Source organism: Triturus cristatus, chromosome 1_2 (assembly GCF_964204655.1).
Source record: "Triturus cristatus chromosome 1_2, aTriCri1.1, whole genome shotgun sequence".
Taxonomy (NCBI): domain Eukaryota; kingdom Metazoa; phylum Chordata; class Amphibia; order Caudata; family Salamandridae; genus Triturus; species Triturus cristatus.
The window spans coordinates 618,096,750-618,124,084 of record NC_140580.1 but is presented as its reverse complement, the minus strand read 5'-3'; positions in this window follow the sequence as shown (position 1 = coordinate 618,124,084).

Genomic DNA, 27,335 nt, shown 5'->3' with positions numbered 1-27,335 from the left:
GAACCATGTTCTGAGAACGCTAGCACTCCATCGTCTTTAGTGTATTTCACCCAGTTATCTAACCAAATACAGGTATGATACCCATACTTCGCAACCATGAAGAATGCCGGGGTTCTTATCGGGGGCAATAACTGTCCTTCCCTTGTCACTATGTCTTTATCCTTGTCAAACCAGGTTTTGACCTTACTAAGCAAGGATTTTTTCTTCTTTTCCTCAGCATGGTAATACATCTTTCTTATTTTCCACTAGCTGTTTACTCTTACTACAGCTGTACGATCTTTTGTCCAATTGCAGCGCGACTCACACCAACGCACCAATCCTGGAGCGTCTACGTCACTTACTCAGTCCACGAATCCCAGCGCGACTCACACTAATGCACCAATCCTGGAGCGTCTACGTCACTTACTCAGTCCACGAATCCCAGCGCGACTCACACTAACGCACCAATCCTGGAGCGTCTACGTCACTTACTCAGTCCACGAATCCCAGCGCGGCGTACACTAGCACACCAATCTCTGCACTTCCACCGTTCTATCCCACTGTCCAATCACAGAGCGGTCTTTCTGACGTCAGCAGTCGCTGCAGTCGTTTCTGCTCCTGTCTCTTGTTTTTTCCGTCTACCCCTCCTTTACAAGACTACTTGGTAAACTTTGTTTCAACTTCTACGAGTCTGTTAGTTACAACATACAAACATCTCCATTGTCTGCTTCGCTAGCCACAGAACAGCAAAAGACCTTTCCCACGAGAATTCTGCCTTTCCCGAGAACAGCGCTTACCTCTGCCCTACTACAGAATCGTTACTTCCGTTGATAAAGTAGCACATCCCTCTACTTTACCCTTCTAACAAGCATCAATTAACTGTCTCCCTCCGGAATGCTCCTAAGAGTTTCACAATTAACCAGAATACCTTCTCATTCACGCACTTACACACCAGAAAATGTAGTACATTCACACAGAATTCTGTCTTTCCCGAGGACAACGAACAGTCTGTCCTACTACAGAATTATATCATACGTTAACAAAGCAGCGCTTACCTCTGCCCTGTCCTTCTAACAAGCTCCGAGAATACCTATTACTTCTCCAGCGGTAAGCTTTAACGGAATACCTTACGGATCCCTGGGTCTTAAGACCAGAATTTCACAGATAACCTTTGCTATCATATACACTTCTCTCACACAGAAATAAGTTTCTAATGGCAACACACGGTGATGCTACCTTGTCGAACCCAGACAATGCGACGGGCAACTTCAATTGTCTCACGTTTTTCCCTGTCTGCATACAGGGCTAGCAATCCCGCCTTTTTCCGAGAGCAACACTCCCTCTGCTCTACTACGGAACTGTCACCGACTTCCTACATCCCAGAAGCCGTTCACAATACATAGAACTCAACACGACTTCAACATATAATGTTAGTACAAATATCAATCAATAATCAACAAGCCTATATACACGCAATTTCGCCAGATCAAGACAATAGCTAACCATCATTCTGCTACCAAGAAACTTGTGCAGATCAGAGCTTCCGAATCCCTTCTACTTCCACGGACGGAATGATTTCACAGTCACACACGCATACACACATCATACGCTGGTGGGGCCCTTTACACCAACATTCACCCTAAATCACACTATCCGTGCCCTGTAAAGGAGAAACACCTTTCACATATGCTCTATCTAATCTGCCTGTACTTTGAGGTCAATGCGACCAGCTAGTTGCTATGGATCTAGTAAAATACATTTCAAAGGATACACAATAAAATCAATAAAACATGACCAGAAATAATCACCCGAGACAGGAATTTAAACAGATTGTTCATTTATCTAAAGGTTCAAGAAAAGCCAATTAAATGCAAATTTCATTTCTCTCATATTTACCTATTCTGTCTAAATGTCAGATCCTAAGTCTGAACCGGTCCTCTGTAGAAGCAATTAGAGTCTTCTGTCGTCATGTAGAGTCATCGTCCTCTCCGTCAGCATAGAGACCTCGCATCATCAGCTCGGGAAGAAGTGGCGCTAGACCTCTCTAGTCTACTATTATTTATACTGAAATTTACATTTAAAAAAAGTAACATTTCTTTATTCAGAACGGATGAATGGCGGAAATAATGTCATCTTGGTACTTTTTCGATATTATACGGGAGGTTCTCACACATAGATTGTCCCAAATAATGAATAGCAGAATTGAACGTCCATGACTAATTCGCTACATCTACGGATGTCTCTACAAGGTGAATTTGTTGCAAAAAATGGGTTCACACTAAGTTCGTATCAACTTTTCCGTCTTTCAGGGGCTTTTGGCAGATATCCCAGACTTGTCATCATGCTTATGGCTTTTCAGTTCATCGGAGGTGCAAGGTCACAGGCAGAGCGAAGCCTTTCTGTAAATTTCCAGCAACTCCAATGCAAGCTGCGGGTGGTGGCCATTTTGTGGCAGGCCACAATGGACAACTTTAAGCAAAATAGACATAAAACAGAATTACTGCATAGAAATGATTATACAGTGTTATTCCCCTGCTAATACCCTTATGTGTGTGTATTTATCTAGCCATTTGCGACATCAGAAGCCATTAATGCATATTAATTATAAGCGCAAAACACCATAACATCACATAAGCAACATCGTTTTCTGTCAGTTTGCTCACCAACTTAGTTCACTTGTTATTTAGCCATGCAATAGCATTCCCACGTGTAATTCTCTTGTTAATAAGGTTGATTAGTCAACATTCGACAAACTTTTAATACTTAATAATTAATCAGTAGTACTTTTAGTTATAACATAGGAAAATGAAACAGGTATTCGGTTTTAAAGAAAAAACCCTGCTCCATCAGGAGATCAATCCCCAAAGGTAACCACTCATTCTGTGGATGGCCTACTGTAGCAAGGACGCTCTCCCTGAACCCCTTATCTGAGGTGGGCTCCCATTTGGGGAGCCACTGATGTTCCTTTCCCTGTTGCCAAGTTGCCACCCTCCTGACTCTTGCCTGCAGCTCCCATTAGGCGAAGCAAGGGGACCTTTGGGCTGGCACGGAAGGAGGTTTGCTGAGTTTGGTTTTATCTTTGACCCCCTCCTTCTTGCCATTCCCTCGGAGTTGAAATGGTGGAGACTTGTGTTACTTACACTCCAGATCATCAAAATGTGGGTGGCCAGCCATTGCTGGACTGCTTTGGGGTTGGGGTGTTGTGCCAGCATTACTTTTTTTGTGATTTACTGTCTCGGGGTGAAGGTCATGAGGGGACATTTCATGGGGGTTTTGAGAGTGGCACTGTCCAGATTACACTTTAACCAATTCCATGCCCTCTGCACGACACAGCTTTAAATTAATGACTTGGAATATCCAGGGATGGGGTCGGCAACTAAGTGACACAAAATCTACATGTGTCTCAAGAGGCTGGGAGTACACATTGCCATGCCCCAGGAGAGACACCTCACGATGATGGAGGCAGAGCACTTGCGGCACAGCTGGCGAGGCCAGGTGAATGCTACCACATACTCTGCATTCACAGAGGATCTCATAGGGGTGAGAACTGGAATTCCATTTGAGTTGATGGCTATCAGAAGATACAAGGAGGGATGGTCTGCTCTGGTGGAGAGATGGCAGTGTGGCAGGCAGATGGTGCAGGGCAGTGTCTATGCACCAAATTTGGAACACACGCCTTTCCTGAGGCTGCTATCAATGCAGCTGGGCCTCATGACTGAGGGGGCGCCGCTTCTTGTGGGCGACTTTAATTGCGTGCTTGATCCCACCCTGGATCCCTTTACTGCCTGGAGCACCTGCTTACAGGATGGCGGAGGGAAAGAGGGACTGGAAGACACACTGGGAACTAGAGGACGCTTGGCACACTTTGCATGTCTTGGACAGAGACTCCTCCTATTACTCCAGCATATACCAGGTCCAGCTAGATGGATATGTTTGTCCAAGGGGGCTGTGTCGCTATGCTGCTGACATGGAATACCTGAGTCACACTCTCTCGAATCATAACCGGCTCTTGTTGTTGTTTTGGCCCTCGATGAGCACCCCTAATGCCTATGTTGCAGGTGCTAACAGGAGGCGATGGCACCACAATACTTTGTCATGAATAGTGTGATGGCCTCAAACTGCCTAGTAGCCCGGTGGGACCTCAAGTCCGTGGTCTTGGGCACTGCCTGCACCAATCGTTGGGGGTCCGTCGGGAGATTAACCGATAATGAATACATTTAGATTGAATGTACCTGAGGCTGGACAATGAATTTGGCCCCCAACACAATACTCTTCTGCGGTCGGAAATCAGGGAAAAATAGAATGTTGGACTGGAATGCCAGATTTTTAGTTATATTTTGCAGCGGCACAGCTCCAGTGCAATTTCAAGTGGCTTGATTGGGTGGGCCTGCCAGAACTGGGCCCTATTGGGTCGGAACTAAACCAGGGGAACCTGATAGCAAAACTTGTCAAGCTTGCCCTAAACATCCCGAGGCCGGGTCTCTTCCTGTCCATGGCACTGTGCTGCTGGCAGGGCTGCGTCAAGCACTTGAAGCATGCAGTGCTCTATAAACCTGATCTCCCAGTCATGGGACTGCCCCAAGACAATCCCCTAACTTTCTCCACAGCAGAGCAGATGGGATTTGGACTGAGGCAGGGATTTTAATGGTCGATGACTGTTGACATATGGTCACCCTCATTCCCCTGCCAGATCTGTCCGCACAGACCAACTTGCCAACTGGCCAGTTCCTCACTTATGATGTGCTCACTCACACGTTCCGTGACTTGAGGTGTGTGGGTGATGAGGAGTCCTTGATGCACACTTCCCTTGAATTACTACTGACAATGGGCTCGGGCAGACACTTGATCACTTGGTTCTATAAAGTGGTGACTGCAATGGTCAGGAAACCCCTGGATGCCCTCAGGGCACATTGGAGCTTGGACTGAGCCATGATATTCCTGACTCTAAATGGGGCAAGATACTGGCATACCCACAAAAGGTGTTGTATAACATCCGCCTTAAGAACATTCAGTACAATTACACACACGCAACATAACTAACTTCACACAGGATGCCGGCCATCAATGGGAGCAAATCTAGGGGAAACCCTTTCTTTGTCACCCTGGATGCATAATTTAGACCCATGACTTGGGAATGTCCCCTGCTCCAGATATACTAGGGGATGGTACTGATGAAGCAACCTGCAACTCTGAATCGAACATTGGAGAATTATTTTGCAGTGTGCTCAGTTGGGAACTTCCCTACACCCAAACCCAAGAAGGTTGGGAATAGGATCCTAGACGTTGCATTAACACTAGCAATAAGAGGCATAGCAATGGCTGGGATGTCTCCGGTGGGCCGAAAGTTGAGAGCTGGGTAGAGGGTATGTGCAGATGAGAGTGCTAGGGAGAAAGGAAGCCCGCAGGGTGTGTAGGGGAGTGATAGGAGACTTGTGGTCAAATGTGATGGATGAATGGGATTGTCCCTCAGACTAATGTCTTGTTTGGGTGGGGAACTGGATGATTCCGCACTGCCCTGAGAGATGGGCACACCTAACGGGACAGACCTGGGGAGGGTAAGTGACCAGGCCAATTTTCTGAGAACATGAGATATGAGATGTCTCCTTGGCATAATCGTCACCAGACCGTGGTAGAGGAGACGACTGGAGAGACACTGGGTGGGCAATGCTGACCTCCCCTTCCCCTCCTGCCTCCCTTTGTACCCTGGTCCCTTGACCACATGTTGGACTTGGCCCTTTTTGCATGGTCATCTCAGAATGTTTTGCCTTCCTCCTGTATTTTGTCTGACCTGTCTTGTCAGTTTTATGACTCTGGGCACTTTACCACTGCTGATCAGTGCTAAAGTGCATGTGCTCTCCCTTGTAAACATGGTGAGATTGGTCTACACCTGTTTGGCATATTTCATTTACCTGTAAGTCCTTTATACAGTGATATCTCTTATACCCATGGCCTGTAAATTAAATACTACTAGTGGGCTTGCAGTGCTGTTTGCGCCACCCACCAAAGTAGCCTTTCAAACCTGTCTCAGGCCTTATGCCGCTGCAGGGCCTGTACGTGCACTTTACTGCCACAGTAACGTGGTATGTAAAGTGGTTGCCACGTTTGAAACTCCCCTTTCATACATTTAAGTCACCCCTAAGGTGGGCCCAAACTAGCCCTATGGGCCCCATGGGCAGGGTGCTAAGTAGGAAAAAGGCAGAACATGTGCCTTAACCATGTGGCATATCCTGGTAGTGACAAACAGCCTTTTTGGTTTCTCACTGCTGTGAGGCTGCCCTCTCATAAGTGTGCATTAGGGATTCCCTGATATGTGCTTCAGTGGTAATTTCTGACATGAGAGAGGTAGCGTGACCATGATTGGTATGTTTGGAATAGCAGTGGTAAATCCTGCTTATTGATGAAAGCGGACTTGTCATTACTATTTTAGAAATGCCACTTTTAGAAGTGGGCATTTCTGTGGACTTATGTGTCTTTGTGCCCTGCCTGAACGTGTACTCACTGTCTGGTTCATACTGACAGGAGAGAGGGGATGTGCATTCACTCTAGACATTCACAAAGGGGGGTTGAGGTGTGGCCTGCCTTTCCTGGGTGAAAGCGATAAGCTGACTAGACCTTGGCTGCATTTATAGTAGTGGGAGAAGTTTCCCCTTCACCCGAATAGCCGTGGTCTGCATTTAGAGTGGTAGGAGGAGTTGCACCTTGCCCTGAATAGGGCTGTGCCTGCCTTTTACAACGCTATCTTTGCTCCCCTATAGTGTGTCTGGGGCCAGGGGTTGAACTGTGAATTGAGGTGTTGTGCACTTCTAAATAGTGTTTGCAGTGCCCCCCCGGAACAAAGACTTTCCAACTTTAAGTACAGGGGCTGTAACCCCGTTAATTTCGACACTGCATGGACTTGTATCTGCTGGACTGCCAGGAGAAACAATCTTGGGACTTAATTATTCTGGAATGCTGACCTGCTGCCTGTTGGCTGAAATAAGGATTACCACTTTGCACTGAGGACCCTTGTGCTGGCTTGCCTGTCTGCACCTTGCTGGTGTGCACCAGTGCTCAATCAGGAGTGCTGCTATGCCCCTGGTCCTTGCAAATTTGAGCATTTTTATCCCTTTGGGCTCTTGGCCCTGAACGTATGAGGGCACACTCAGCCTTGTTTATCTGAGCCCCAGGCGTTGGCTCGTGCTGCAGTAACGCACATGGTGGGCGACTCATTTTGTTTTGAACATAGTGAGCGCTGTGTCTTGCAGCTTGTCCTCTAAAAGTGTGTGAGGAGCACTTTCCTCACCGGAATTATGGGCTGAGCACCACCCGCTGCTGTCCTTGCCGTGAGAAGGTGGGGATTGGAGGCAGTGCAGTCCCAGCAGGTCCTCACAGCGATGAGGGAGCCGTGAATGAGTCTGGCCCCACCCTGCTGGCTGCCCAAGCAACCAACGAGTCAGATGATGAAAGGCGCCAGCAGCAAGAGGGTAGCGCGTCATCATGAGGAGACAGCTGCAGAGAGGACCCTGCAAGCTAGTGGGGGGAGCCGAAGGTGGTTACAATGGAGAACACCGCCAGTAAGAGCATTCTATTGAAGCTGGCGCCCCAGTCAGATGCGACCCCAGGCCCGGCCCGGCTCTTGCACGGAGCTACTTGTCAGCAGCTGCACCATCCGTTTGTGGGCAGCTGCATGCCTGGAAATCTTGCTTTGGGGGACCCAGAGAGGTCCACCCTCCTTTGTGGAGCAGGCAGATGCGCTTCTCTCTATCTTTTCCTTGTGTGGCTAAACCTGCGGGAGACCCAGCGAGTTCTCCCAGCTACCAATCGCCATCTGGGTGTCCCCACCCCAAGGGTAGTGGATTAGGCGGGACAGGGTAAACCTCAATGGAGGCCTCCGATCATGGGATGTAAAGGGATACCAGGTACTTACCGCACTTCCTGTTGAAGGCGGGCAAGTGGCCCAAAGGCCTACCCGAAGGGAGCAGTTACCAGGCAATCTATAATGAGAGAGTAGGGGCCACTCTTGGTGTTGTTTAGTTTTATGGATGGTATTGTGGATATTCGGGGAGAAAGTCCTAGGTATGGGGCCTAACCTAACTACTGCCTTTTGTGCCATGATCTATTATGTATGTCAGGTATGCCTGATTGGTCAGGATCACAGGCATTATCTCAGGAGTTGCTATATGTGCATTGACGGTGGAGCTATGATGTGTGAACTCAACAAGTATTTACTGTAGTGCACTGCTGGTGTTGTTATGACAATTGTCCGATTGGCAAAGTGGTTGTGTGCCTAGTGACACCATGATTTATGTGATTGTGGTCTAATGTGTTTTATGAACAATACAAATGATATTTTTATATAACCTGGTGTGGAGTCTCTTTTTGTGGTGTGCCTAGTGTGTCACTGGTGTGTGTCTGTGCTGCGCAAACACTTTACACATTGCGTCTGGGATAAGCCTGACTGCTCTGCCAAGCTACCAAAGTGGTGATCAGGGGTTATCTTAGGTGTGTAACTCCCTTGCCCTGACTAGAGTGGTGGGTTCTGCCTGGCTTATGTGTATACCCTAGCTAACCAGAAACACCATTTCTATCACCCCCCCATGGAATTGAATCCATGCTGACATATCACACACAAGACAGTGATTTAACAGTTTGTTTGATTCACTTATGACGCATGGCGTATCCAACATACTCCAACTATGATGCAGACATGGCATGGTCATATACCTCAACTGGTGGCCTTGGACACCCTTAGAAGTAGTTGCACCTCGCCACCTGGTGGGGGGCTGCGGTCTCCCCTGCCGACACAGCTCTACATTCAAAGTAGTGAAACGGTTGGTGGCAGAGGATCTCCTGTAATATCCTGGGGGGACAGCCTGGAAGACACGGTTGGGTGCGGGAACATTTATTGGTATAGTGGATTGCAATTCCGCAAAATAAAGTAATGAGGTGCAAAAATGAAAGTATATGTTTTTGGATAAATGCCAAAAAAAATAAGTTAAAGAAAACAAAAGAGTGTTCCCAATGATACTGAGATTTCTTCGGGCGTGGGAGACACTGTGCATTTTCCCTAGTTGTGATCACCAAGGCAGGTCAGGGTGATACCATTTTTTGACGGCTACCCCAGCATAAAAAGGGCAAAGTTACAGTCATTTTAACCAAAGGTCCTTTAGAAAAGCCAACTGAGGCTTTATTGCCAGAAGCCCAGTTACTACTTCGTCATTCACAGGATATTGGCACGATCGCGGGGTGTTCGACTTCCACTGCCGCAATGGAATGCAGCTGCCATTATAGTTGTTGTACAAAGGCACACGGTTAAGGGAGGTAAATGTTCTGCTATTCTCGGTTTGAGCTTTATGTAATACAATGGCACCTTCATTTAATAAGCCTTTTTCTTCAATAACGAAAAATAAAACTGTGTCAAAGTGCGTCTTCACGGTCTTGCTATCTTTCAATGGAATCATTTGCATGCACGGAGGCGGATGCCTTGCAAATTTGTCGATTGAGACACCACAGTCTTTGTAATAATTCTTATAAATGCGTGTTTAAAATTCCAAATGTGTACTCGCCAACCGAGGAATTTTTTTTCATCTTCCGCTTTCTTTTGTCCTCGGGCATCCAACCCAGCAATTCGAGGCTCATGTCTACACCTCAAGTCGTTCCTGCGGGAGGTTGTGCAAAACACACAGCTGCGCGAGCGGATCTCGGTGAGGATTAATATTTTACATCACATCAGGAGCAGAAAAAAATGGGTAGAATCCAGTTAGGACCATTAATGTTTCATGAACCCTCTCACATCTCTACAGAACTGACAAGATAAAATAGATGCTATCATTAAAATTCAGAGAACAGCATCACAGCTCTGCTTTCCCTGTGTTAAGATTCCGGGGTGAGACTGCCACTGCCTGTGAATTAACAGGCAGGTGTTATTTGGAGCATTCCTCTGCCCACGTTGTGACTTGGGAAAATTGCGAATTCTTAAGCGTCTTCAAATCAGGAATAATTTACTGATTGCAAATTGTAGCTTTCATGCTTTTTGTGTTTATTTATGCAGTGAGTATGTGTCCTTCCTGTTTGTTAGACTTATTTAGATTATATTCAATATTTATGATTGCTTGTACTGTCTCTCATGGTATCCTCAATATTTTGAACCACCCCCTGCATCGATTTCGAAAGCCGTCGAACTATCCAAAGAAAAATAACTAAGCAACAATTTTCTCTAAATATTAGTAAGATTTTAATAATTTGATTTTGGACTGGTGCTTCATACTATAATTCAACTTGGTTCAAAGCACTGTAAATAAGATACCAAAATTACGATGCATAATTAATAGACCTTGCAAGGATGCAATGCTAATTCTGCTCTGCAGGGATTCAAACTTGTGACCTTCAGTTCTTTGCTCTAGCTTGTGGTCAGCGTTATAAGAATAACCCATCTTAACTGCTAATCAAACGTGGATTCTGGTTTTCTCATGGAATCATATATGACTTGCTTGAATCTATCTTTAGCAATGATGTTTAAAACAGATCACTTTCTTTAGTCATTTGCTACATATGCAGGTTCTATGGTGCTATCTAAACTGGTGCAGAAAAAAGGGCAGGTGGTGAAATGCCCATCCTTTGACGGCGTTACTCCCTTGGGCCGTTGGAGGAAGCTTTGCGTCGACACAGCCAACGAGGGCTCCATTGACAGAAAACTTACCGTCTGTGTGTCTCTAAATGAGGCGGGCAGACCAAGAATTTGGTGGACAGGGCACTCCTCATTTGAGAAGGAGTACCCTGTTCTCTAAACTCTCACTCAGGCCCTTAGATTTGAAAACAAGTGTGTTAAAAATATATATTTTTTTAATTCACAGCAAGACTGTAGTTAGTGCAAACCTTTTTTTTATAAACTCCTGTTAGAAGGACACACTCTAGAGCTCAGCTGATAACACCTTATATTAGTCTCAAAAAGAATAAGGGGCATATTATCAAGGAGATGCGATAATTATCGCAAATCGCACTTAGCGCAATTTACTTTATCGCTGGATTACATCGCTGTGTTAGCGATGTATTATCAACGTTTTGCTAACAGGTGATGTAATTCCAGCGATAGAAGCCGATTATCAGGAATAGCGTGTGAAATCCAGTGATGATTTCACAGCGCTAAGGAAAAGCTTGCTGATAGGAGAGTGTGGACCTAACCTTGCAATCCACCTCCCATTATAAGTATGCCTAAGTCAGTTTAAAAGCAGGTGTTGAATTCCTGTAATAACCGCGGTTAGCGCGGTTATTTTTATCGCTTTGTGGGTCTGCTGCATAACTTGTAAATATCGCGAAGCCGTGTTAGCGAGGATTCCCATGTTGTTGTGCTCAGGTATGCCTACTTTGCATGTCATTAGCTATTTTGATCGCTGACATGCAAAGTCGCAAGGAAACACATGCTAACGCTTGTTAGCGTGTCCTTGTGAATAGGGTGATAATAAAATCTCCGCTTTTTCGGGGCTATGTGCCGAAAAGGCGGCGATGTTTCCCTTGATAATAAAACCCTAAATCTTTGTCACCATGGAGCCTCAAATGAGTCCATCAATTAAAGTCAAATACTTGCTCCCAATCAGTCTTTAGATCTGCTGATTAACTAACTGAACACATTTGTGTGTCTTTGAGGTAGTAGGCATCCTGGTGTCTTTTAAATTCTAATCTATGCTCAGATGGATCTTAGAACGCACATCAAAATTCTGGGTTGTGCATCAATTACCACATTCTGCCATTTTCTCCTGACAGATTTCATCAGAAAAAACCTGGTGTAATCGGTGGAGTAAATGGTGTTTTTGTTTCAGGTTTTATTCTAAGTTGAGCAAGAATTAATTATGCTACCCATTTTATACCCCACGTCTAACTCACATTACTTACAATGTGTGGGCCCAGACTCCTCCCAGCACTACAGACCAGCTCTGGGTTATACCCGACGACGATTTGGGATTCACTCACGGTGCTCTGGCATTTAGATACGAATTTGAGGATGGGCACGCATATTTGTTTTTTTTTATTTGTATTTTTCTGTAAAAACCATCAAGGCAGGACCCAAGAGAAGGAAGATTAAATTAGTTAATCTTGAAAATGGCAGTAAATGGTCATTCAAGGCCCTAAATTATTTTTTGCATTTCATGATGAAACGTATAACGGGAGCCCGTCATCGCCACAAGAGGAGCAGGACTTCAGTCCGCAGCCATCCTTGCGGCTGCCATGCCGCCAATGTTGCTGCACACCAGGATGCGCTTTTAAGTAGCTCAGGACTTCCGCAACGTGGAAGCCTGTCATCGCCACAAGGGGAGCTGGACTTCAGCCCCCAGCCAACCTTGTAGTTGTCATGCCGCCAATGTTGCAGAGCGCCAGGAGGTGCTTTTAAGCAGCTCGGGACTCCGGCAGCATGGGATGTGCCCGGGCCGCACTGGGCAAAGCCTGGGCCAAGAGTGGACCTGTCCACACCAGTCGGAGCCGGGAGGAGGCAGGGCTGGGCCACCCCTCTTGGTCGTGCTCCTGGGGTAAAGACGGCATAAGGAAACGTACGATTTGACAAGCAGCACTAATTCACTAATGTTATAGGCTGCATGAGTTTTAAATTCCGCATGTGTCAAAACTGCTAATATATCACTAACCATCTCTGGGGATCTGAAGCAGGATGGGCAAACGGAAGGCAAAGGGTAGTCTAAATAAAGCATCTAAAGAAGAAAAATGGCCAACAGGGACTGCCACAGCGAATTGTGCAAAATCAGCCAGAGACTATTATCCCACTATCACCTTCAGTCACTGACAGGCCCAAAATAAATGTGGAGGCCATAGTATCCCAGAATATCGTATGTTCCAACCGGTTTGATCCCCTTGCTGACTGCAATTTGATTGCTCACAAAGCCTCCAATGAGACCATCACTGGTATCCAACTTGACAAAGTTGCCATTGATTCTGAGCAAGGAAGTAGGAATTCTCTAGCTATTGAAGATAATAGTACTTTGTATACTGAACTGAGAGATCTTAAAACAAAAATAAAGGACCTAGCAGTAGAAGTTCTCCTTTTAAGAAAAGTCTTGGCATCCCTCCCAGCTCAGCTTAATAACATTGATTCAAGTTAATCTGGAAATGGTAACTTCTATCAACAAAGTAAATGATGGGAGTTAATAGGCGATGGGACCAGGAACCTAGAGCTTACTCCTACAACTGAACTCAAGCATAATGCTGGAATTAATCATTCCAGTCACATATCACATCAAGCCCCCCCTTTCTCATCCCTCATCCAACAGAAGGTCTCTGAGAAGACCAATTGACATTGTAATCCACATGAAGGTCGAAGGACATATGATACAGCCAGCGGCCATGACAGGGTTGGAGTTACAGGGGATTGCCGGGTGAACTTGATGGTGTAAGAGGAAATACTCCAGCAGAAGTCCTGTCAAGGGAGTCCAGATTTAAGCCACCACATGAAAAATCCTGGAATACTAGTGGAACTTGTGGGCCCTGGAGGGGGAAAAGCCAGAGTAGGAAGGGGGACCTTTGTAAAGCAGGCAATAGTAGAGTATTCATGATAAATGTACCTAAACTGTCAAACAACTCATTGGATTCAAGGGAAGCATTAGTAAATAAAGTCCTCTATTGGATAGGGCAGGTAAGAGAATGTCACTCTATTATAAAATCTGATATAGTAAATGTCAAACGCTGCTCCTCAAACAAAGATTTAGATCAAATTTTATTGGACCTGGTAAGCAGGGATCTGGTAAAGGGTTCACTTAATCTTGACCAGCGTACATTTCCACCTAATAGATTCTTGGTCCATTTTAAACTCTCTCTTCCGCCCATATCTTAAGTCGGTGGGTCTGCCAGACACTACTTTAGAAACCTTCCCCCACTACCAGGTTCAGTCATATGATGCACTTAAGCACACTTGACATGTAAAGGGACTGTCTCCCCACACTGTTACAACAACTGCAATACGGGAAGGTTGTCATCATCACACCCCAAAAACAAAGTAATCAGTTATTGGAGATTTGTATGAGCGGGGTGAATGAGGGATAGTCCCAAACTCAAATAAATGTATTGCCAGCCTTACCCTTCCAGCTGTCTAATACACACCTAAACACAGAGCCCAATACTCTTCCTACTCCCTGCTGACGAGCGGCAACTACCGCGAAACACGTGTCCAGGGATGGCTAATGCTACTCTGACTTGCACGCACCACTGAGCATAGGCGTACCCGCCGACGCTGACTACAGGGACCACAATTCTTCAGGGTAACACGCTAGTGGGTGGAGCAGTGTGCGACCAACTTGGTGATACATATTTAGTGGCTCTCTGAGCCCCGGAGTCGACGGGCTCATGGTTACGCACCTGCGTTCGCTACGAGAGGTACAGACCTGATATGATTTTAGCAGCTTACACAAGCAACCCTGCACTCTTCCTACTCCCTGCTGACGAGCGGCAACTACCGCGAAACACGTGTCAAGGGATGGCTAACGCTACTCTGACTTGCACGCACCACTGAGCATAGGCGTACCCGCCGACGCTGACTACAGGGACCACAATTCTTCGGGGTAACACGCTAGTGGGTGGAGCAGTGTGCGACCAACTTGGTGATATAAGAAATTGAGTTTGTTGTCATGGAAACTAGCAAGCCTCAGGTCAAAAGTCATATGTGAAGAGTGGGGGAACATGGTCGATAGTTATGATATATGCCTTTTCCAAGAGACATGGGCTGCTGATAAAATATATAGTGTGGGCTTTGCAATTTTAGTGTAGAAGCGAAACTGTCGAACAAGGGTTGCCCTGTTGGTGGCCTAATAATCTGGATTAAAATCAATCTGACGGCACATATTAAAAGATACGCCATAAATTCCACGGACATATTTGCCGTGAACATCAAAGATTCCCCTCCCGATATCATGATTCCCCAACCATCGTACTCATAGATGAGTTCTTAGAGAGGGAAGGGTAATTACATCATATAGTTATCCCAGGAGATTTTATATTCATATTCATATATACTTCATATATTCTTCAACAATTTGAATTACTGTCGGAGCAAGAACGTTATTTATTTATTACGTTGCCCCTGCGGGCTTGGCTATGTTGGGGAAACCAGTAGGGAATTACGCACCAGGGTGCAAGAACAGAAATCAGCTATTAGGACTAAGAAACCTAATGCCCCCCTAGTTGCACATTTCCAGCAACGAGGACATAACAAAGAGGATATTCATTGGTTCATTCTAGAAAATGAGAAGAGGGGGTGATTTCAATGACAAGCCTAAGGCTAGTGAACACTGGTACATTTCGAAGCTGAACACAATAAGAAATGGACTCAAGGGAAGAATGGGACCGACATATAAAATAACCTCAATAGAAGTAGGTTGATACTATATGCAAGTTTACTTGGATATCTTGACTGTGCAAATTAAGGACCAATGCATGTATTTCTCTATTGTTTAGAGTAGCAATATCAGAATGAGATACTAACATTATGCAGGACCTATAAATGCTAAGTTTCTTTATAGTAATATTTTAAATAGGAGACCGCCTTTCCCAACTCCAAAATGGTGGGCCCTTCAAAACATCCATAGGAAGGTATTAATACTCAGAATATAGGTTTTTGGCATATGGACCAATGCTGGGCAGCGAGTTGGTTGTTCCCTATTAGATATAAATAAATACACAATATAGGTCAGATACCATTATCTTCATAACCTTTCTATATTATAAAAGGGAAATAAGATATAGAAGTCTACATCATTCCAAGATTGCAGCCATCTTATTATGAATACACAACAGAAGATGCTCCTGAGTTTTTGACCAAAACTCTCTTAAATCCTAAGTGAAGATGCTGGCGTCTCACAAAAAGTGAAGGACTGTCCTCACTCACCACCAGACAGTACTTGCGCTCTAAAAACTAGGTTTGATAGAGAGCGGGCCTTCACCTCGAGACAGGGTGGCACTTCTAAAACTAAGTGAGGGCCCATGAAAATGAGTGAAGTTTTAAAAACCAGTATGATTACCGAATTACATTTATTCAGAAAGGTAACAATATGGTGTTAGAAATACAAGGATGGTGAGAATGGGGGAGTATTATTGCCCCCTCACCATAGTGGCTAATTTGGTCGACATGGTTTTGCCTTCTTGGCCCAAAGGGTCAGCGGCATTCATCAGGACAAAGAAATAATGAAATAATGAGGGCTCCGTTCTTACCAAAATTATTGTGTGAAATTAACACTTGGAAGGTTGACTTGTGTCACACTCTACCAGGTAAGGTTCTCCCTGAAAACCTTTCGTGTTGCACCTAGATGTGTCTGCTCTTTTGGGCGCAGTGGGTGAAAGGAGGGAAGAGATTGGCTGTTCGTTAGCCAATGTCTTTTATACTTCCTGCTGTTACCGCAGCATCCCAATGAGAAGCCATCTAGCAATTTAAAGCACCGACACTCACAGACTGCATCATTTCCCTAATGCGAGCAGAAGAAGGCAGAACGCCGAAACGCGTCCTCGCTAATTTGAAGTTGAAGGAACCCCGTGAGTGCAGTGAGTCTCGGAAACAGGACGCAGGAGCGCTGATGTTTTGAATGGATCCACCTCCATTCTATGTGCACCCGTCAGCAAGAGTGCAGAGCACGCAAAGGTGGAGAGGGAAGCGTGGATATTTTCAACGTGTTGCACCGCCTCTGGGCATCTGAGGCACCAGCGTCGACTCAGTCGCCAGGCATACAGGCTGGTAGGGATTGGATATATACCGACCCTTGCACAGAGTGCAGCAGAGCCCAAGGTTTGACGAGGGGCCCCTCAACCAGGGTCAACATCACCACGAGTGCGGTACCTTTCAATTGAGCAGTGGTGAAGGGACTTGTCCATACTTGGGAGTGCCATTTGGCTTAATATGCAAGACTGTCATTTTCCATTGGGACTGAGACAACTTTTAAGAAATACTCCCGCAGTATGGATGTTGCGGTAACAGCAGGAAGTATAAAAGACATTGGCTAACGAACAGCCAATCCCTTCCCTCCTTTCACCCACTGCGCCCAATGAGAAGCCATCTAGCAATTTAAAGCACCGACACTCACAGACTGCATCATTTCCCTAATGCGAGCAGAAGAAGGCAGAACGCCGAAACGCGTCCTCGCTAATTTGAAGTTGAAGGAACCCTATGAGTGCAGTGAGTCTCGGAAACGGGACGCAGGAGCGCTGATGTTTTGAATGGATCCACCTCCATTCTATGTGCACCCGTCAGCAAGAGTGCAGAGCACGCAAAGGTGGAGAGGGAAGCGTGGATATATATATATATATATATATACATTTTCGTTTTGGTGATATTGGTTGATCCTTGGTCGGAATGTGTGACAACAGAACTGTTAAGTTGCCCAAAGGGGGCATAACTTTGTGATTCCTTTAACTACATCCAGATCCCAATCTATCCAACCCCACTATCCTGAGTACCAACAAAATGAGGATTTAATGGCCCTCAATTGGAAATTGCGCTGATACTTTGTCACAAATTTATACAAAAGTTGTAAACTCATTGGCCATTATGGGGGTTAGAGGATTGGAGATACAACCCTTAGCGGAAATCTTTATAAATTGACTTAATAATATAAAAAAAAAATTCTATTAAGATAATATTAGAAACAAAAAGGTAAGGAATCCCAAGAATGAATGGCTTGACGAGACTTGTATTCAAGCTCGGATATCCTTGATAGGGTCGATAAAAGCTGATCACAGAACATTGGTATCTTTAAAAAGTAAAGAATATAGGAAAGTTCAACACAAGGCACAAAGGAATTGGCACGTACGGTACTGGCAAGATTTATTAGTGGCAACCCAATTTTAAAATACTAGGGAATTTTGGCATCTGATTAAAAATGGTACAAAAAAATCCAGTCATGGAGGAAAATTTTCACATCCTTCCACAGATCTGGGAAGACCACTTCTCCAAATTATATGCAGGACCAAAAGATAGTGGTGTAATCTATGAATATTCTGAGTTGGAAATAGAAACAGACCTTCTTGCCTTCACTATGGAATAAACTTTAGACACAATAGCAATCCTTGAATGGGGGAAAGCCCCCAGACTTGATAAAATCTCAGGTGACCTCTACCGTTCGGAACCTAAAATATGGAGCGTAATTTTAAATTGTACCTTTAATGCCATATTTAAAAGTGCTGAAATCCCAGACACTTGGTTAGGTGCCAAAGTAGTGCTCATATTTAAAAAGGGTGACAAAGGTGATCCGGCAAACTACACGCCTATCAGCCTTTTCAATGTTGCTCAGAATATATTTTGCTGGCACTTGTTAGAGAGGATCCAGGACTGGACGAGAGAAGGTAATTTATTATCACCTCTGCACGAAGGATTTAGAGGCAAAACTAGCACTATAGATCATTTATTTTATTTTCAAGTGATCCTTTGGAAATATGCTACAATCAAGACATTTCCATTATATGTAGTGTTTGTAGACCTCCGTGCTGCATTTGACTTAGTTCCACGAGAACATTTATGGCCATCACTTAGTAAAATGGGGATCTCTGAAAAACTTCTGCAAATCATTATTAGATTGCATACAAATAACTATGCTCAAACTAGATGTGGGAGTGAGGGGGGCTTACCGATTGGATCAAGGTAAACAGAGGAGGGCGGCAAGGGTGTGTCCTTACTCCTACTCTCTTAGCCTTTACATTAATGGTCTGATTAAACCACTCTTGAACTGTAGGGGTGCCCCACCCAGGCTTGCTGAACAAGCAGTGCCTGCACTTTTATTTACAGATGATACCTTTGCTCATCTCCCAAACCCCGCTTGGGATACAAAATTTAGTAGATCAGTTCAGTAAGGGATGCGATGAATCCGAATTTGAAGTAAACTCTCTAAAAAACAAATTTATGTTTTTTAGATGTCCCAATCAGTTTAATCGAAGTATTAGGCTGGGTTCAACAGTATTAGAGGAGGTAAAACAATTTGATTACCTAGGAGTACGGCTGACTAGCACACAATCATGGTCCCCACAAATAGTTAAAAGTCAGTTTTCGCCACAACATGTAGGGATAACATTAGTTAAAAAATCAAGGAAGTCAACATATAGACCGCTGACACCAGTATTCCAAGTTTCCAGGCACAGGGTCTAAGCTCTATGGGGCGGAGCTATAGGGCTATACTAATATGACTCTCATTGAAAAAAAAGAAAACATATTTATCAGTCTTGGAGCTCCCTAGAAACACCCCCCTAATACCAATGCGATTGGACATGGGCATGAAGAATGTTGCTCAGGTAATTGGCCTCTTCTATTCTGGGTTTTCATTTGGTCAAATGACTCACCACTCCCCATGAAGGAATCACTTTTATATGTACTGTCGTTAGATACCAGTGGGCCTGTGCAGTGGCTCAGTTACACAAAGGGAGGGTTGGTCAAATTGGGCCTGAGTAACTTGTGACTTAACCCTGACAGAATTCAGAAAAGATTTTTAAATCGCCTCAAACAAAGATTTTGGAGTTATGTGGATGACAACTGGTTATGTAACAGGTTTTTAAGTTTTAAGGACAATATGCAACAGGAAGCGTTTTTGAATCGCATAGAACTATCACTTGCGGATTCTTATACCTAAAATTTAGGTATAGCATCCTGCTGATCAATAATCTCTGTAGTAAATAGAATGGTTCTAATCTTTTACACAATTGTCCTGCATGTGAGGGTGTACCTGAGACAGAAGTACACTTCTTATTCTTTTGCCCGAGGTATAAGCATATTAGAAAAACATGGCTGGTTCTGATATGTCATATCCTGGCCACCAAACGATTAATTGAGATTACCAGGATTTTAAAAAGTGATTGCACAGAATTTGTAATCATTGGATTGTCAAGATATTTGCTATATGCATGGCGATCAAGAAATAGGACATTGCTAAACCTGAACTGATCTAAAAACATATAAAGCACTTTATCCATTCGCTACTAGTAAAATGTAGATTAATCTATTGACTAGAAATACCAATGAGTTTGTTTGAAAGTCATAAGTTAAAATCACAAGTTTAAAAATATTTTGTATATGCACAGGATATAGCCAATCTTGAGAACAACCTTATTGCAAGAGATCATTTTAATTATTAATAGGTTTTAAATAGTAGTATCTTTTATGCTGAAACTATTTATTTTAACTACATTGGAATTGATAAGAATGTTTGATTCTTTGTGGATTTGGATATCATGCCTCAATAACATAGATTATTTCGACTCTATCGACACACACTCAATACTTTACTAAACTCAAAATTGGGGGTAATGCAGTAGAACCAGCTAGTGACATTTGGAAGAATTTTTGTAATTACAACAATTTGTAGATGATAACATGGACTGTGATTATACTATCTGTAAATACATGTTGTAATTTATAACATTATTTTATCGTGAAGATGGGGAGTTGGGAGAACTCTTTTTAAACTTTTAAAAACTATTTATATGTTATGTGCTTTTATGGTTTTCTCTATGAAACACAGAATAAAGATACTACTACTACTACTTGTTGTGTGCACAAATTATCACCCAGGATCAACATACCTTTATCCATAGAGGTAGATAGCTTAAAATATATTAGTCTTAGTTGGAGGTAACCAAGTCCACCTAGTTTGCCTATTTCTCTACCTTTAATTTCATAGACTCTAATAAATCTCCTTATATATCTTTGCCCTGGCAATTCAATTACATATTAAGAACAAAGTAAGGGGTGCAGGATGTGGATGTGGAGAGAGAATGTGTGTATGTGTGTCTGTGTGTGTATTTGACAAGTAGCTGAACATGGGTGCATTCAAAGCCTTTGTTTTAAAGGTCAGGCTTAGGACTTAAAAGTTTCTAGGGTTTGGATGAGGTGATGACCGATTTGAGATTAAGAGTGGGATAGAGTGGTAAAGAGCTGCCCCCTGGGTATTGATGAAGGAGACAAGGAACTTTGACATTTTTAATTTGATGAACATGAGACAGTATTTGAAATGTTGCTGGGATATGCATGTATTGCATTTTAAGGCATGAGGGATAGTCACTCGCAGATACTATTACTGTTTTCTTTGCTTTGATGATGTTCTCTTAACATGTTTGGTGAAATATGTCTTCTGGTTGTTTTGATGGCTTTGTAATAATCTCTCCTTATACTAATCTGTTCCATTAGTCGTCATCAGTCTTCGACATAATACAGTCTTATTTCAGGTTTCATTTGGCATGTTTGGCGAGTTCCCTATTTGAGTTACATGATGGTAGGTCTGCAGAACACTCTGGGTTTTGAGGGTGTAAGAATGTCTCCAGCCAGTAACAAATTGAGGCAGAGTTTACTAAGTAATCTATTGGGGTCTATTGTTTTCCCCCCAAAAAATGTATGAAAGATAAGTTGACTCAAACACTTCAGTGCTCAAAGGCCAGTGAATGCCAGGAAGAGCCCAGGCTTTCCACACCTCCTAATGTTTATCAGCATCTATTAAAGAAATCCGTACCAAAGGCCAGCCAAGTAAAGACACCCCCGTTTGCCATTCCATCACAAAAAATGCCACTTGTACTCCTGAAAGCCTTTTAATCCAGGGTATGCACAGCCTCTAAGTGGGACTCAATGAGGCATCCCCAATATGTCAGATATTTCCATTATGCAGCCTACATATCTCCATAGGGGTTAGAAATGGGATTCTGGTAGACCAGGGTATGTGTCAAAGCCAGGCAGAACCCACCACTCATGTGAGGGTAAGGAAGTTAGACAACACAAACAAGGTCACTTGAGCAATTTTTTTAGGTCATCACAGTCATAATGTTTATTAAAAAAGCTTAATCAGGAGTATGGGCCATCAAACCATTTTTGAGAGGTCGTCTCACCCTCAACTTATCGAGGCATGCTTCATGCTTCATCATTTGACTACCTCTCACACCAGGGTAGGAACAATGCCATCCCGTCAGACTCGACCAGAGGATTTCTTATAAATCTATGATCAGGACAAAGCACTTGGTCCTGTCTATTTTTTGTGGATAAGAAAAAGGGGTTATAAAATAATCCTAGAAGTATACTCAAGGGATTCCTTTATTTAAAGAGTACCTCCTGTATGTTTAAAAATGTGGGGAAGGTGTCAGTCAGCTGGTGATTAATAATGAATCTGCTGAACTAATTATATTACCAACCTGAGTTGACCTCTTATTTAGTCTAACAACGTCTAAGGTCTTCTTCGGGGTAATTAAGCTATGGAAAACATGCAAACCATGCTACAAAGTTAAAAACTGTAACCCAGCTGTCCCTTTGCTAATACAGCATCACCTGCAGAAAAGGAAACACAAATATTTCTAAGGGACAAAATCACAATCGATGTGACCTGCTCCTATTCTGGCACTTCTTTAATGCCTGAATATCATTATTTCATATTAAAAACAGAATGAGAACCATCTTCAAGCACTCACCTATCTTTTGATTACAAGAGGAGTTATCCTGGGTCCATTTGATGGGAACCTTAATACCCTAGTTGGTTTTACTGGCCTCTGAAAGTGGTGGTGAAAACACCTCCATTCAGACCTGGGTTCTCTGACCAGTAGCTCGTGAGCCACTGGTTTCTCTCCAGCTACTCCTCAGTAGCTCTCCTGTATGCAGCCCAGCTTTCTGAATTAGAAGCGTTTGCTTGGTTGAATTAATATATGTAGATCAAAATAGAAAAGTGTGTTTTTGAGACGAAAATGTGTGTATTTTAAGAACTCATAATTTCCACAATATACTTAAATCTAATATTTGACTGATAAATTATATAACATTGGAGACTATTAATAATATTACATTGGTGCCAGTGGCATTTAAGCTGTGGTTGTTATGTAATATGCATGTTTAGACACTTCAAACTGACAACGCCAAAGAACACTAATGTATTCTTGTCTGATGTAGTCACTATTAACAACACTAATAATGTTAGTAGCTCAGGATGATTTGCATTGAACATAAGTAGCTCTTAAAAGGTTGGAGATCCCTGATTTACACCAACACTATTTATAGCATTTAAAAAAAAGGATGTTTCTTATGAAATGATTGTTTCTAATGGGAGATGGCTGGAGAGGGGAAAGGAAAGGAACAAATACTTGCACCAAATTGTGAAAATAAATACAACTCTAATGGATGTAAATATAAATCACACTGAGACAGTCTCATTAAGGGTACTATACTGTTCTCCATTGGGGATGCATATATACAGCAAGCACTACACTTCTATTGTGACTACATGCATATAAGCAAATTAATTTACCCAGGTCAATATTCAACTATGGGCATCATGGCAAAAGTGTCTCAAACTAACAGTGGACAAACAGTTTGTGAGAGAGACAGAGTAACAGCTATGTAATGTCAAGACTATTCTCAACTAGTACGCAATCATTTCGGCACCTTAGCACTGGGCTTGCATCAGACTTGATTTTCTTCTCATGCAGTCTTTTTCCACATCTTTTTAACACTTTCAAAACAACAGTGGACCTAATGTGATCAAGCATGCACAGATACAGATTCAACCATCTGTGCTCCTCGTTTTTATAATAAAAGAAGGGATTCACCCACTCTTAACTTATGTGTGATTGGAGGGAATATATCGAGGAACGCTCATTTCTCAATAACACCACTCTTGACTCATGTGTGGTCCTAATGAAAATAACATGGAACGTTTATCTCTCAATCACCCCATTGCTGCTAATTGGTGAATTTTGAAGGGAATGAAATGACGTTTATATTGCACCCGTGTGATTTCCACCCCATAGACCCTGGATAATGGAGTTCCTTCCAGTCAGGGCTCTACACGCACACAGCACGTTGTGCTTGTGGTGGGGGGCTGCACTTGTGCCAGGACTTGTAACTCCTATCAGCAGTGCCTCTGTCTGTAAGCAAACTGCTTAAATGTGACATGATTTCTATTTTCTGTTGTATCAGGGGCATGGCTGAATATTGTATAACTAGTGGTGCTAGTATTGATTTTTTTTCCTTTTTATAGGGCAAAAAGGGGAGGGGAACACTGATTCCATTTCAGGATTCTATTGGTGATATAAGAGGTTTTTTGGAACATAATCTCAAAAATATATATATTCTTAAATCTGGCACCCCCTAATGATATTGAAGGCGAACCAACATTTTAGCTGAAGAGATGCTAAATAACTTGTTGGGCAAAGATAAGCAGTGGTATAGTTCAGTATCTCCTATACCAATAATTCAACTATTGATACTCCTTTTGAATGCACTTATTGCCTATAGATGAGCAGAGGGATACCCTGCACTCTTTGAACTTCAAGGTCGAATTAAACCATCTCAGACCTCAATTCATACAAATCCTTTGTGGGAGATAAGCCAGGCCATAAATTAGATCGTGTTGCCCCACTTCTAGTCCTACTGATTACAGATGTGTTGGACGGTATTGTTTCAACTTTTTACAGCTGTGTCCATTGTACATCATCGTTGCGGCCCCTATTAGAGGTTCCAAGACGGTTAACCCATCTTTGCTCTGCAATAAATATTTGCTTATTGTTCGTATCTTTGGACTGAATTTGTTCATTGATGGCCCATCCAAAATCACTTTTAGAGTGTTTTTTTTAATAAAGTATCTCATTTGCCTTGTGGTGATTTTTTCTGCATTTGAAGTTGCTCCTGTGTTTATTCATCCGCACGTTTGCTTTCCTTGCCAATGTATCTCACACCACAGATGCAACTGAGCAGGTAAGCCACATTGGTAGACTCGCAAATGGTGAATGTGTTGTTAAGCCTAGGTCTATTTGTTAAGTCCTTTTTGTCAGGGCACACATGCTGCAATGTCCACAGGGGGCATGACCAGTAATGGCTGGTAGATTCCACAGTGTGAGTATGTTCCAATGTCTCATCTATTTCCTGTACTGACTGAAAATGTTGGTCAAAGGTGTTCACACAGATCAAGCGGTCTGGCGTCTCTTGTTTGAATTTTTCCAGTAGCACTTCTCTTGAAGTGTTAGATGCTCATTTGTAAGCTCGTTTGATCACTTGCAAAATATATTGCTAGTCTTTCGGTTTATCAGACAAGTATTCTGCGTGTTTGTAAAAGTCCTTTTTATTAGTGTAGTTCAGTCGCAACCCTAGAAATTGTCCTGCTGAAAGATTATCCCTTAATGTTTTGGATGGTTACTGTCATATTGCAGTAGGTTATTTCTGTCAGATGGTTTTTAGCATACTTCACTCTTCAATGAGTTTAGATGTGGAATAATTTTCAAATCCATGAATGGGATCTCTTTGTTACTTGCTGTCATTATGAATATTCGAAACTTATTCACACTGTTTAACCACACCACAAACTCACTGGCTGTGTCTGCAGTACCTGACCAAATTACGAAAATATCATCTATGTGTCATTTCCAGACTGTGATCTGATCACGGTTTGGATTGTTCTCACCATAGATTGATTTTTCTTCAAACACTTGGACATACAAACAGGCTGCACTAGGGGCAAATGTACTGCCCATTAATGACCCATGGCTCTGAAAATATAGAGTGTATTTTCAAACTTGAAGTAATTTCTTGTAAGTGCTGTATAGGCAGAGTCCATTACAAATTCCATGTCCATTCCTCTTTCTGCAGTAGGCAGTCTACGACTCTCAGTGATTCCTCCTGTGGGATACTCATGTAGAGTGCCTTCACATCTAATGTTAGGAGTAATTGATTGGCTGGCTCAAACTATGTTTTCAACATGTCCTTGGTGTACTGTAAGTAGGCTGGCATTCTTCTAACAATAGGCTGTAGGAAATGATTCACAAATTTGGATAACGTTTCCAATCATGAGCCTATACCTGCCACAATGGAATGGCCTGGTGGGGGTGTTTTTCGGCAAGATGTAAAAATAAGGCACAATTGGTTTTGCTTCTACCAGGAAATCAGCTTCTCGTTTTGTTATCCATTCTTTTTCCTCCGCATTTTTTTACCATATATGTGATCTCCTCCATGATGTCATTGGTGGGCTCTCTTTCCAATCTCTTATAGTTTCTGTTGTCGTTCAGGAGCTTCATGCATTCATGCCTGTACATCTCAGATGTTAGACTAACCACTGCACCACCTTTATTGGCTGGCTTAATTACGATTTTCTTCTTTTCTATTAGGTCTGTCAGTGCCTGTCTCTTCACTCCCGAAATATTGTGAAAGTGCTTCCACCGTGTATAGTTGAGAGCATCTATTTCTCTTATGACTGCCTTTTTCAAATGTTTGTACTTCAATCGGTAAGATGTTGATAGGTGGATTAAAGGTAGATTTTCTTCGTAGCTCTGTGTTCATCTCTTTTTGATGTTTTCAAATGCATTATTACGAAAAAGTCAGCCATTTCTTTTCTTAGTGTAAATGTGTCATGTTTCTGAGTTGGAACAATCCCAAGGCCTTTGTTAAGGATGCTTATTTGTGGTTCAGTGAGATCTAGCTTGCTGAAATTAACCGCTACATTCAGTCCTTGCTTATCCCTGGTTGTGGGGAGTAGTCCCTTTGATTCACTTGTTCCTCTTGCGAATTCCACTTCACCCTGTGGTCATTTCATCTTCCTCTGGTCCTTCCACCTCCTCTGGCTAAAAAAGGCATTGCTGGTTGGAATCATGTTGATTTCCAAAGGTGTTTTGTAAGGGCGGGCCTTGGAAAGAGTTCCATCGGTTGTTGGAAATGTGGTGGGCCAACATATTGTTGTCCATATCGGCCTCTTCTGCTAGGTTTTCCTCCTTTTTGTATACTACCATTGTAGTCGCTGTGTTCAGACTCTGACGATGAGGTTCTGGAGGAGAAACTATCTAAGCGGTCGCTCCTGTTACTATTAAAGACTGGTTTGGAGTATGGATAAACACTTTCCATTGAGAATTATTTTAATCTTTCTGAAACTTCAGAATTTTCTTTGTGGTCAGATTTTCTTTGTACTCATTGATAATTGTCTTTGTCTCGTCTAATTTCTTATTGAAGTCTATGCTTTCAATGCCGTTTCACTTATTTAAATTTTTATCGGTAGATCTTCTGAAAGTTTTTTTGCAGTTTGTATTATTAATACCAACCAGTCTCTGGTGCATTTCCATGTGACCAGAGACCAGTTACACACCAAAGATAACCTCTGCTCACCCCCTTGTTTAGCTTGGCAGAGCAGTCAGGCCTATCCCAGAGGCAATGTGTAAAGCGTTTGCGCAACACACACACACACTGGTGACACACTATCGTCACTACAAAAAGAGACTCCACAAAAGGCTATCGAAAAATATCCTTTGTATTGTACATAAAACACTTTAGACGATAATCACATAAATCTCTGTGCCACTACGAATTTGTCATGATGTCCGAGTACTTCTATTTGGGGATTGGAACACTTCAAGCAGTTTATATGGGGCAATAAGGTGATTTTAAGAAGTGACCAAAGGCCTCT